We start from the raw sequence: 13,638 nt of genomic DNA, 5'->3' as shown, positions 1-13,638 counted from the left end.
AGGTTGCAACATTTGACAGTTGACAGTTGACTTTGTGTATTCAATAAACTCGTTAGTGTTAACCACTCTGAGTCCTCGTCAATTCGAACCAAACAATTGGCGACGAAGGTGGGATCGACAGAAGACCAGAGATTAGGAAGAATTGTCGTGAAGGCGGCAAATTCAGAGCGAGTCAGAGTCAACCGAGCGGCCGCGGCAGAATAGGAAAAATTCTCCGAATGGCGCAAATCGGGTCACTGAAGGAATTTGACCCTAACTTCCCCGAAGATTGGGAAGAATACATCGGTCAGGTCGAAGGATTCCTGTTAGTGAACGGAATCACTGACGACTGGAAAAAAGCGGCGGCACTTTTGACAATCTGCGGCACACCGGTCTACAGAGTTGCTGTCGGGCTGTGCCAGCCACAACCGGTCTCCAGCGTGCCCTATGCCGACCTCCTTGCAAAATTAAAAGTTCACTTTACTCCCCGAAGGTCCGAACTCTTCTGGCGGCGCATCTTTGAAAAGAGAAATCAGAGACCGGGGGAGTCCATACAGAAATTCGTCGCTGCCGTCAGGGAAGCCGCAGTGCGATGCAAATACGATAATTTAGAAATTAGAATTCGGGACAGAGTCGTACTGGGCTTACGCGATGAACAATTGCAAAATAGAATAATCGCCAAACCTACCGGCGATTTACAGGAAGTGCTAGACGAACTCCTAACGTATGAGTCAACCGGGTATCGCGACCCCCCCCGCAGTAGCATGGCGGCAGCACCCGAAATTAACCAAGAGGGCTATGTGGACTGCGGGGAGGTGGATCAGCAGTGGGAGGAAGAGATCGCCGAAGTCTCCAGGCGATTCGGAAAGATGGCACCAAGACAACTCAGAAGTGAGGGGCCTGAACCTGGCCGCCGGCAACAACCCGCAACACCGCAGAGACCGCCGACCGGGGCACAACGACCGTGGCGGGACACAGCAACCAGACCGCGCGACAACGAAACTCAGAACCGATGCGGCAGCTGCGGCGGCAACCATCCCCGTGCTTCCTGCCGATTCCGTACCGCCAAGTGCAGGGCTTGCGGCAAGACCGGCCACATCCAGGCCATCTGCAGAAACCGCGTTCGGGACACCCGTCTGAATGAAGTCGATGTGTGGCCAGAGGGTAAGGTAACCCCCAAAGCTAGTGGCAAGGAGACCCCTAAAACCCGGGGGGAAGTTCCAAACCAAAGGGAGGTGGCCCGAGTCAACCGGAGACGGCGGGGAAAGGGTCACAATTTTCCGGACGGAAAATTAAAAATCACAGTCCTTCTGCAAGGGGTCCCTTGCAGGATGGAAATTGACTCAGGGGCTTCAGTGTCGATAATTTCCACTGAAACCCTTGAGAAAATCGAACAACTAAGCGGAAAAAGAATTCCACTTAGTCCAACAAATATTCAATTAATGGACTTCCAAAAAAGTCCAATAATAGTAAAAGGAAAGACCAGCCTTAGAGTAAGCTTTAAGGGGTTTAAGGGGGTCTTAGATTTGATAGTTACGGAGGGGAATAGGACTAGCTTAATAGGGCTTAATTGGTTTCCTGCCCTGGGAATTTGGATTGGGGGAATAAATTCTGTAATTAGAAATAAGACCCTCGAATCCGTCTGCAAAGAATTTGCAGACGTATTCGATGGATCTCTAGGCAAGTACAAAGGGCCCCCCATTAATTTTAACCTAGACCCCTCAGTAAATCCAATCAGGCTAAAGGCCCGGAGGGTACCTTTTGCCTTAAAAGAAAAAATCGAGGCCGAGCTCGACCGGCTTGTAGGCCTCGGGGTTTTAGAACCTGTTGAGGGCGGTTTGTGGGAGACGCCGATTGTCACACCCCTCAAACCCAATGGGGATGTGAGAATCTGCGCCGACTACAAAGCCACCCTCAACATTGGAATGAAAAAACATGCTTACCCGGTCCCGACGGTGAAGCAGGTCCTCGCCACGATCCAGGACGCCGCCATCTTCGCCAAGCTCGACTTGGCGCATGCGTACTTACAGTTGACTGTTTCCAAGGAGGCTGCAGAGGCACAAACAATTGTTACCCACAAGGGGGCGTTCCGAGTCCACAGGCTGCAATTTGGAATTGCAGCAGCTCCAGGCATCTTCCAAGAAGTGATGGAGAGGACCTTAAAGGGCATACCTGGAGTATGCCCTTACTTTGATGATGTCCTCATAGCTGGAAAAGATGAAGGAATGTTAGTAGAGCGGCTGGAACAGGTACTGGGCAGATTTAGAAAGGCTGGATTAAAATTAAAAAAGGAAAAATGTAGCATAGGGGTTAAATCCACTGATTTTTTGGGGTTCAGGATTGACAAAAGTGGAGTCCATCCTACCCCTGAAAAAATTAAAGCAATAAAAGGGGCTCCTGAACCAAGGAACAAGGCGGAGCTGCAGGCTTTCCTAGGCTTGGTAAATTTTTATCACACGTTTGTGCCACATAAGGCTGCCATTGCAGAACCTCTGCACAGACTCCTAGATAAGAAGACCCCTTGGCAATGGCAGAACAAGCACAAAGTGAGTTTCCAAACTCTAAAAGACATCCTTTCCAGTAATTCAACCGTGACTCACTTTATAGAAAGCAAACCAATCTACCTGGCGTGCGATGCTTCGCCATATGGCGTAGGGGCTGTGATCAGCCACTTAGACAACCAGGGAATACAAAGACCCATTGCATACTACTCCCGCACACTAACCAAGGCAGAGCGGAACTATGCGCAAATAGACAGGGAGGCATTAGCTATTGTGGCAGGAGTTAAGAAGTTCCACGACTACCTGTATGGTAGGAACTTTACTATACTGACAGACCACAAACCCTTGCTGGGACTGTTTACCACAGATAAACAGACTCCTCAGATTATGTCACCCAGGATGCTGAGGTGGTCCATTTTCCTCTCAGCATACTCATTTTCCCTCCAATACAGACCAGGTAAGGACATGGGTCATGCAGACGCTCTTAGCAGGTTGCCCCTAAGCACAACAGAGGAGGACCCTGCCCCAGTGGGACAAATAATGTCCCTTCAGGACATTCCTGATCTGCCATTAACTGCAAAAGACATTGCTGAGGCAACCAATAAGGACCTCATCTTAAGAAGAGTAATGGCCTGGGTCATGAGCGGTTGGCCCAACGCCAACCCGGACGTAAAATACAGTCCATTTTTCAGAAGGAAAGATGAACTATCAGTTCATATGGGTTGCTTACTCTGGGGAACTCGTGTAGTAATTCCGGAAATCCACAAATCAGCTATTCTATTTGAATTGCATGAGGGACACCCCGGCATAGTAAGGATGAAGGCCCTGGCTAGGAGTCACGTGTGGTGGCCAGGATTGGACCACGACATTGAGGAATGCGTTGCCAATTGCCATCTGTGCCAACGTTCCAGGCCTGAACAACAACACATCCGAACACATAAATGGGAGCTGGCTAGGAATCCTTGGTCCAGGATTCATATTGATTTTGCTGGACCTTTCCAGGGGTTAACGTTCCTTGTAGTGGTCGACAGTTACTCTAGATGGCTAGAAGTAGTACCGGTCAGTTCAGTAACGGCAGGCAGAACAATACAGGCATTAAGGGGCCTCTTTGCCACTCATGGGTTGCCAGATTTAATAGTGTCTGATAATGGGCCACAATTCACATCTATTGAATTTCAGGATTTCCTCAAGGCCAACTCGATTAAGCACAAGACTTCTGCACCCTTCCACCCCTCCACCAACGGATTGGCTGAAAGGAATGTGAGGACCACGAAGGACGCGCTTAAAAGAATCATTCGTGGTGACTGGCATCAGAGACTAGCTGAGTTCTTGTTGGCTCAACACACAACCCCTTGTTCGGCTACAGGAAAAAGTCCAGCTGAAATGAGGTGGGGCAGGAAGATATTGACCAAGTTGGACAGATTACATCCTGACAGACTCCAACCAAACATTGAATTAGACATTCCTAACAGAACATTTGAAGTGGGGGACTTGATTTGGGCCAGGAACTACGCCCAAGGGGATAAATGGATTCCGGGGGTGGTAACTGAAATCTTAGGTCCCCTATCATACATCATTGAGGGGGAAGGGAATAGGATCTGTAAAAGACACATAGACCAGCTGAGGAAAAGATCTAGCGGGTGTGTGCCTGTTGAGGGGGACCAAAGCTCAGTAAGGGGAAATAGTACAGACAACAGTAGGCCAGGAAGCGGTGTAGAGGTTGGGCAAGATGACACATTCCCTGATGCTCAACAACAACAATTCTGTCCATTTGACTGGGATATACCCCTGCGAGGTAGGACAGCGACCAATGAATCCCAAACACAACCTAGTACACAAGACAGCACATCTGAAGCCAGTAACCCAGAGCCCAGGTCTAGTAGTAACCAGCAGCCAAGCAGTCAACCAGGGAGAAGTGTCCCTAATAGCCAAAATAACTGATACCCGTCCAGAATACATAGGCCACCAAAATACTTAAGGGATTTTGTAAAGAAATGACACCAACTGGGGGGTAAGGGGTGTTGTGTATGTAAATAGTTAGCAATAAGCCATGGAAGAGATTGCATTCACAGTGCAGCGTTGCAAGGTTAAAAGCGGGAAAATAAGGTGCATTCATTGGACGCCACAACCAAGGAGCGGGAAAAGAGACTATTTCTATTGGTTACAGTGCAAACGCTCCCTCTATATAAGGTTGCAACATTTGACAGTTGACAGTTGACTTTGTGTATTCAATAAACTCGTTAGTGTTAACCACTCTGAGTCCTCGTCAATTCGAACCAAACACAAGATGAACCTCCCCAATCATCAAATAATATTGAGGGGTCCTTGGTGCTCTCTGAGCTTGCTTGTTTTCTTGCAGACATTTCGTTACCTTAACTAGGTAAGATCATCAGTGATAGCCAGGTTTACAGATCTTTGTGAACATTATCAGGATGGGATCTTTGGAAGGATGCTATTCCAGGCAAAAGATCTGCTGAGGGTCCTTGGTGCTTTCTGAGATTGATTGTTTTTTGTTTTGTTTTGTTTGCAGCTAGCAACTAGCACTGATGATTTGGGTAGTGAAACATCTGCAAGAAGACAAGCAGGCTCAGAGAGCACCAAGTACCCCTCATTTCAAACCAGAGCTACAAACATTCTCCTTTATTGGTATCAAATAATATTGTCTGGCAAGGAGGGATTGCAATGGTGAACAATTTTAATGTATCCTTATTTAGGTGCTGCAGCTCTGAATTGAGAAATTCTACAGTATTTCAGGATAGCATACTCTGCTTTAAGAATGGCAGTTTACCAGGCCTTGTGGTTGAACAGGTTGTAATCCTCTCCGTTGGGCAGATTTTTAATTGCCGCACTTCCCATTTCTGATTGGGATGCTGGCATGATTAAATCCAGGAGCTCAAACGCAACTTAGCAGGTCTTGGGGCTCTGGTTTGACATCGCAGGGGTTTGATATCCAGCCCTAGGCTTACCCCACTCTAGTAACTGCTCGTACTTAATTTAATTTTATTTATAATTTTATTTATCATTCATACTGTTCATTTTTAAAATAGTTTGCTGCTTTGGTGCTTTATTATTTTGACACAGATTTTATATGCTGTTTTTGTGATTTATGTGCATGAATGCTGCATTCTGTTGTGCCATTGAAAATAAATAAAATAAACGAGGGACACAAAAATAGAAGGAAACAAAAGGAATGAATTCTCCTTTCTTTTCACAGAGAGGAGGGTGAAACACAAATTTAGCTGCAGGCTTCAAAGAATGGGATGTGGCACTCCATTGGAAGCCAGCAAGCAAACACTGATAACTGACAGCTCTCTGTTCACCTACTAGTCAGAAAATGCAAGTGCTAATTGCCTCAGTTTTCAATTAACCCTCGGGTTTTCAAACATGTAAACATCCCTGTACTCATTGTGTCCTGAAGCATAGCTGATAAAAGATGAAGAGATAAAAAGGCTGTTCATCTGGAAATGATAGATCGATGAGAGAGAGAGATACAGATTCTCTCTGTGTATGTTTGTATGAATGTATGTATTAGATTTGAGTATATGTGCAGTCAACCAACAAGAAAAATAGCAAGGGAAACCTTACAGCTTTCCTTGTGAAAGCAAATATAATATCTTCTTTCATTGCATTAGGACGAATTAAATATGTTCACCATAGGAATATGACCATGTGAAATATTTTTGTAGAAATATTCGCTACATCCAATGCAAAGATAATTCCCTTTTATGACCCTATAATCCCTTAATTTAGGATAGAGTTGGGGTAACAGGATGGAGCTGAGCATTTGCTGGTCAGATGCCCTTCCTGACACCACACGGAGTTCACAGCAGATATTTTTTTCTTTGTGCCCTAGGAGAAAAACATTTGCAATTATCTAGGATTGAACTCTCAACCTTCAGAGTGGGAGGTGAGCGTTTTCACACTAGGCCACCACACTGCTCTCATCCAATTCAAACATACTAGGGGCAAATTCAATTACATCTAGGAATAACCTTCCAGTTATGGTTTGAGGATTTGCTGAAAACCGAAGAACTCAAAGCAGAACTTAACCCTGCTTGCCCAGCTGGTCATTTGCTTCTCACTCGCATTCTTGAAGCCCATTCATTCACTTCCCCGCCTACAGGCTCTGGTGGCAGCAGTTTCTTGTTTCCTTCATTATGTACTCCCTTTCCATTTCCTGTACTTTATATTTATTTAATTATTTGTTAGATTTATAGCTTGTCTTTTCTCCGAGAGTTCTAGATGGCTTACATGGGGCTTTTATTTCTCCTAATTGCAACCCTAGTCATGCCGGCCACATGACCACGGAGACGTCCTCAGACAAGCGCTGGCTCTTTGGCTTTGAAACGGATATGAGCACCAGCCCCTAGAGTTGGAAACGACTAGCACGCATGTGCGGGGGAACCTTTACCTAAGGCAGACTAGGCCAAGAGAAAATGAAGGATTGAAATAACCTAGTGAATTGCTATGGATATGGATGGATGTGAGGTGACACTTCCTAGGCCTGTTCTTGCACTTTAACCAGTACCAGCATTTTATCTGCCAGCCATGATGCTAATTTGGAATGTGGGATTGCTGTTTGTCCCCTAAGATGTTATGTTTAGAGACTTAGATGGCAACAATGCTTTGAGGAATTTTAAAATGACAGGTTGCTCATGATTGTCACCATGCCAGGAGCCATTCAAGGCTAACGCTTGCCTGATGTTCATCCCATTCAGATCAGTGGGATAATTTGATGATGAAGATTAAAGATCTATTGGTTTCATATAATATAGCATGTTTAATCTTGATCCAACCCAATGCAGATACAAATCAGGTAAGAACAGAAGTAGGTTCTACTGCACTCATTGGAACTTCTGAATAAGTGAGTGCACATATCAAATCTATCCTCTAAAATGGGGTTCCCAACTGTTGTGTATGTAAATAGTTGCAAACTAGGGAATTTGCAGACTGCACCGTAGCTAGGTTTGAGCGGGAGATTCAGGTGCAATCATTGGCTGAGAACAGCAAGAAGCGGGAGAATAAACGCCTCTAATTGGTTACAGTTCAAACAGTTCCACTATAAAAGGTTGCAACACTTAACACTTGACAGTTGACAGTTGTGTATTCAATAAACTCGTTCATTGCAAAAACCACTCTGAGTCCTCGTCTATCAGAACCAAACAATTGGCGACGAAGGTGGGATAGACAGAAGACCAGAGAATCGGAGAATTGTTGCGCAAAGGCGGCAAATTCGAAAACGAGTCACAGTCAACCAGCGGCCGCGGTGAAACAGAAAAATTCTCCGAATGGCGCAAATAGGGTCCTTGAAGGAATTCGACCCAAACTTCCCTGAGGATTGGGAAGAGTACATCGGTCAAGTGGAAGGGTTCCTGCTAGTGAACGGAATCACCGATGACAGGAAAAAGGCGGCAGCATTATTGACGATTTGCGGCACACCGGTCTACAGAATCGCCGTCGGACTGTGTCAACCGCAACCAGTCTCTAGCATGCCTTATGCCGACCTTTTAGCCAAACTAAAGGTCCACTTTACACCTAGGAGATCTGAGCTCTTTTGGCGCCGCATCTTTGAGAAAAGGAACCAGAGACCGGGTGAATCCATCCAAAAATTTGTCGCTGCCGTCAGGGAAGCCGCAGTACGATGTAAATACGATAACTTAGAAATAAGAATTCGGGACCGAGTCGTACTGGGCTTGCGTGACGAGCAGCTACAAAACAGAATAATCGCCAAACCCACCGGTGATCTGCAGGAGGTGATAGACGAACTCTTAACGTACGAGTCTACTGGGTATCGCGATCCCCCCCGCAGTAGCATGGCAGCGGCGTCCGAGATCAACCAAGAGGGCTATGTGGACTGTGGGGAGGTGGACCAGCAGTGGGAAGACGACATCGCCGAGGTCTCAAGACGATTCGGGAAATTGGCGCCAAGACCGCCCAGAAGTGAGGGGCCCGATCCTAACCGCCGACAACAACCCGCAACTCCGCAAAGACAAGCGACCGGGGCACAACGACCATGGAGGGACACCGCAACCAGACCGAGAGACAATGACAGCCAAAACCGGTGCGGCAGCTGCGGAGGCAACCATCCCCGTGCATCTTGCCGATTCCGAAATGCAAAGTGCAGGGCGTGTGGGAAGACTGGCCACATCCAGGCCATCTGTAGGAGCCGCGCTCGTGACAACCGCCTGCACGAAGTCGATGTGTGGCCCGAAGGTAAGGTAACCCCTTACTTTAGTGGCAAAGAGACCCCTAGACCCCGGGTTAAAATTCCAAATCTAGGGGAGGTGGCGCGCGTCAATCGCAGGTGGAAAGGGAAAAACAGCAATTTTCCAGAAGGAAAATTAAAAATCATAGTCCATCTGCAAGGGGTTCCTTGCAGAATGGAAATAGATTCAGGGGCTTCAGTGTCAATAATCTCCAGTGAAACCCTTGAGAGGATTGAACAATTAAGTGGAAGAAAAATTCCACTTAGTTCAACAAAAATTCAGTTAACAGACTTTCAGAAAAGCCCAATAAAAATAAAAGGGAAGGTTAGCCTTAGAGTAAAATTTAAGGGATTTAAGGGGGTCTTAGATTTAATAGTTACTGAAGGGCATAGGACTAGTCTAATTGGCCTTAACTGGTTCCCGGCCCTGGGCATTTGGGTTGGGGGAATAAATTCAGTAATTAAAAATAAGACCCTCGAATCAGTCTGCAATGAATTTGCAGACGTATTCGATGGGTCTCTCGGGAAATACAAAGGGCCCCCGATTAAATTTAACCTAGACCCTTCAGTGAAACCTATCAGGCTTAAGGCCCGAAGGGTGCCTTTCGCCCTGAAGGAAAAAATCGAGGCCGAGCTCGACAGGCTAGTAGGCCAAGGAGTCTTAGAACCTGTTGAGGGTGGCCTATGGGAAACGCCGATTGTCACACCCCTCAAACCTAATGGGGATGTGAGAATCTGCGCTGACTATAAGGCCACCCTGAACATTGGAATGAAAAAGCATGCTTACCCGGTCCCGACGGTGAAGCAGGTCCTCGCGACGATCCAGGACGGCGCCATGTTTGCCAAGTTAGACTTGGCGCATGCGTACTTACAATTGACTGTTTCTGAAGAGGCAGCAGAAGCACAGACGATTGTTACCCACAAGGGGGCGTTCCGGGTCCACAGACTGCAATTTGGTATTGCAGCTGCTCCAGGCATCTTCCAAGAAGTGATGGAGAGGACCTTAAAGGGCATACCTGGTGTATGCCCTTACTTTGATGATGTCCTGATAGCTGGAAAAGATGAGGAAATGTTAGTAGAGCGGCTGGAACAGGTACTGGGCAGATTTAGGGGGGCTGGATTAAAATTAAAAAAGGAAAAATGTTCCATTGGGGTTAAGTCCACTGATTTTTTGGGATTCAGGATAGACAAGAATGGAATCCATCCTACCCCTGACAAAATTAAGGCAATTAAATGGGCTCCTGAGCCAAGAAACAAGGCTGAACTACAAGCCTTCCTTGGCTTGGTAAACTTTTACCATACGTTTGTACCTCACAAGGCTGCCATTGCAGAACCCCTCCACAGACTCTTAGATAAGAAGGCCCCTTGGCAGTGGCAGAATAAGCATAAAGTCAGTTTTCAAACGTTAAAAGACATTCTTTCCAGCCAATCAACTGTAACACACTTTATAGAAAATAAACCTATCTACCTAGCGTGTGATGCTTCACCTTATGGTGTGGGGGCTGTGATCAGCCATTTAGACAACCAAGGGATACAAAGACCAATCGCATATTACTCCCGGACACTAACTAAAGCCGAGAGGAACTATGCGCAGATTGACAGGGAGGCATTGGCCATTGTGGCCGGAGTAAAGAAGTTCCATGACTACCTTTACGGTAGGAACTTTACCATACTGACTGACCACAAACCCCTGTTGGGACTGTTTACTACGGATAAACAGACTCCCCAAATCATGTCACCCCGAATGTTGAGGTGGTCCATTTTCCTCTCAGCATATTCATTTTCTCTCCAATACAGACCGGGCAAGGACATGGGACATGCTGACGCCCTGAGCAGGCTGCCCTTGAACATCACTGAGGATGACCCTGCCCCTGTGGGACAAATAATGTCACTACAGGACATCCCTGACTGGCCTTTAACAGCTAAAGATATAGCTGTGGCAACAAACTCTGATCCAACTTTAAAGAGAATAATGGCCTGGGTTCTAAGCGGGTGGCCTAATGCAAATCCGGATGCCAAGTACATCCCATATTTCAGAAGGAAAGATGAACTGTCAGTTCATTTGGGATGTTTACTGTGGGGAAATCGTGTGGTTATTCCTGAAATCCACAGGCCAGCCATTCTATTAGAATTACATGAAGGCCACCCAGGAATAGTACGCATGAAGGCGTTGGCTAGGAGTCACTTGTGGTGGCCAGGCCTGGACAACAACATTGAGGAATGCGTTGCCAATTGCCACCTGTGCCAACGCTCTAGGCCAGAACAACAACACATTCGTACGCATAAATGGGAGTTAGCTAGAAATCCTTGGTCCAGGATTCATATTGATTTCGCTGGACCATTCCAGGGGGTAACATTTCTGGTGGTTGTGGACAGCTTTTCTAGATGGCTAGAGGTAGTACCAGTCAGCTCTACGACTTCGGGTAGAACAATACAGGTATTAAGGGGCCTCTTTGCCACTCACGGGTTACCAGACGTAATTGTGTCAGATAACGGGCCACAATTCACCTCTGTTGAATTCCAGGATTTCCTCAAGGCCAACTCGATTAAGCACAAGACATCAGCACCCTTCCACCCTTCCACCAACGGATTGGCTGAACGTAATGTGAGGACCACGAAAGACGCTTTAAAAAGGATCATCCGAGGTGACTGGCCCCAAAGACTGGCCGAATTCTTGCTAACCCAACACACGACCCCATGTACTGCCACGGGCAAAAGTCCAGCTGAAATGAGGTGGGGAAGAAGACTAACCACCAAATTGGACAGATTACACCCTGACAGACTTCCACCAAGCGCTGAACTGGACATGCCTAGTAGAACATTTAAAGTGGGGGATTTAATCTGGGCTAGAAACTATGCACAAGGGGACAAATGGATTCCAGGGGTGGTTACTGAAATTTTAGGTCCCCTGTCTTATACTATTGAGGGGGAAGGGAATAGGATCAGTAAGAGACATGTTGACCAGTTGAGGAAGCGAACTAGTGGGTGCGTACCCGAAGAAGGGAAGCAAAGCACATTTGTGGGGAACAGTACATCCTGGTTCAGTGATAACAACCTGCCAGATAGTGGGGTTGCAGAATTGCATAACAACTTAGTCCCTGGTAACCAACAACAGCAATTTAGTCAGTACGATTGGGAAATACCCCTGCAGAGTAGGCCAGGATCAGATGATCTTCAAACACTAACAAATCCACAAAACAGCAATAGGGAAGCATCAGAGCCAGTTAACCAAGAGCCCAGGTCCAACAGAGACAATCAGCTAAGCAGACAATCTGGTAAGGGTGTCCCTAGCAGCCAGGGCAATAGATACCCTTCTAGAATCCATAGGCCACCTAAATACTTGAAGGATTTTGTTCATAAATAACAACAACTGGGGGGTAAGGGGTGTTGTGTATGTAAATAGTTGCAAACTAGGGAATTTGCAGACTGCACCGTAGCTAGGTTTGAGCGGGAGATTCAGGTGCAATCATTGGCTGAGAACAGCAAGAAGCGGGAGAATAAACGCCTCTAATTGGTTACAGTTCAAACAGTTCCACTATAAAAGGTTGCAACACTTAACACTTGACAGTTGACAGTTGTGTATTCAATAAACTCGTTCATTGCAAAAACCACTCTGAGTCCTCGTCTATCAGAACCAAACAGCAACCCCAACCCCTTGGGCCATGGTCCACTACCAGGCTGTGGCCTGTTCAGAATTGGACCATGCAAATGGTTGGCTGGCGTGCACATGCAGCTCAACTTGCACAAGCAGTGGGCTGGCAGGCACTCGTGTGTGTGTGTGTGTGTGTGCATGCACCAGCCCGCTGCTTGTGCAAGTTGAGCTGCACAAATGCATGCCAGTATGCCACTCACGCAAAGGTTCCCCTCTCCCCCTCCCCGTTGGGCCGCCAAGCCACAAAGGTTGGGGCTAAGCAAAATTTGAGCTGAGGTTCAGCTCAATCTGTATTACAGGAAATTATTTTATTTAATTCTAGATACCTAATGTTCTAGGCATGTGATACTCAATAAACAAGATACTAGCCCATATGCTAAGACTCCTCAATCCAAATGATATGGTCAGTAATTATTTCTGAATTTACAGTTCAGATCTGTCTCACAGCACAAGCTTCTTGCAAATTTATCACATCAAATTACAGATCATCATGGGCTGAAGCGATTCAACCATTTCAAACGACAAGAATAGAATAGAATAATAACTTTATTGTCACTTTGAATGTACTGTACACTAATTGGCATACATTAAAATGAAATTTCGTTGCATACAGCTCTCAAAGGGTCACCACCTCCGATATACACTACATAAATATGACATAGATAGATAGATAGATAGATAGATAGATAGATAGATAGATAGATAGATAGATAGATAGATAGATAGATAGATAGATAGATAGATACAAAATTATGCATATACCCACATATATTATAGGACACAGAGAAAGAACAGTCTAGTTTGCATTATGTATACAAGTGCATAGCGAGAAAAGTGAATCTTGTGAGTTTACCAGACGGAGGGCATAGGGAACAAAGCTATTACAGAATCGGGTAGTCCTGCTAGAAATACTTTGAAATCTTCTCCCAGAGGGAAGCAACAGAAACAGACCAAAAAGTGGGTGTGTGGGATCTCTAACAATGCAACAACACAGCAAACATAGAGGAGAGCTATAAAGACAAGACCTTCTGAAGTATTTAGATAGATTTCATATATTACAGTGATCGATAGAAAGAGTGGATTAGAATAGGGCTTTTTTTCTGAGAGAGAGGCTCCCCATAAGCAATTTAGCTATCGTTCTTACTTTTCTTTTCCTTTTAAACTCTTTCTTTCTTAACCATAACACTGCTAAAAATGAATACAGTTGTACAAACTGTCTTAAGCATTTCATGGAAAGTTAGTGATCTAGAAGAAAGGTTGCATAAAAGTGAAAGTGGCCACTCAGGGACCATAGCTTCTCC

The sequence above is a fragment of the Vipera berus genome (genome assembly GCF_964194415.1).
Source record: "Vipera berus genome assembly, chromosome: 1".
Lineage (NCBI taxonomy): Eukaryota > Metazoa > Chordata > Lepidosauria > Squamata > Viperidae > Vipera > Vipera berus.
This window is presented reverse-complemented; position numbering follows the sequence as displayed.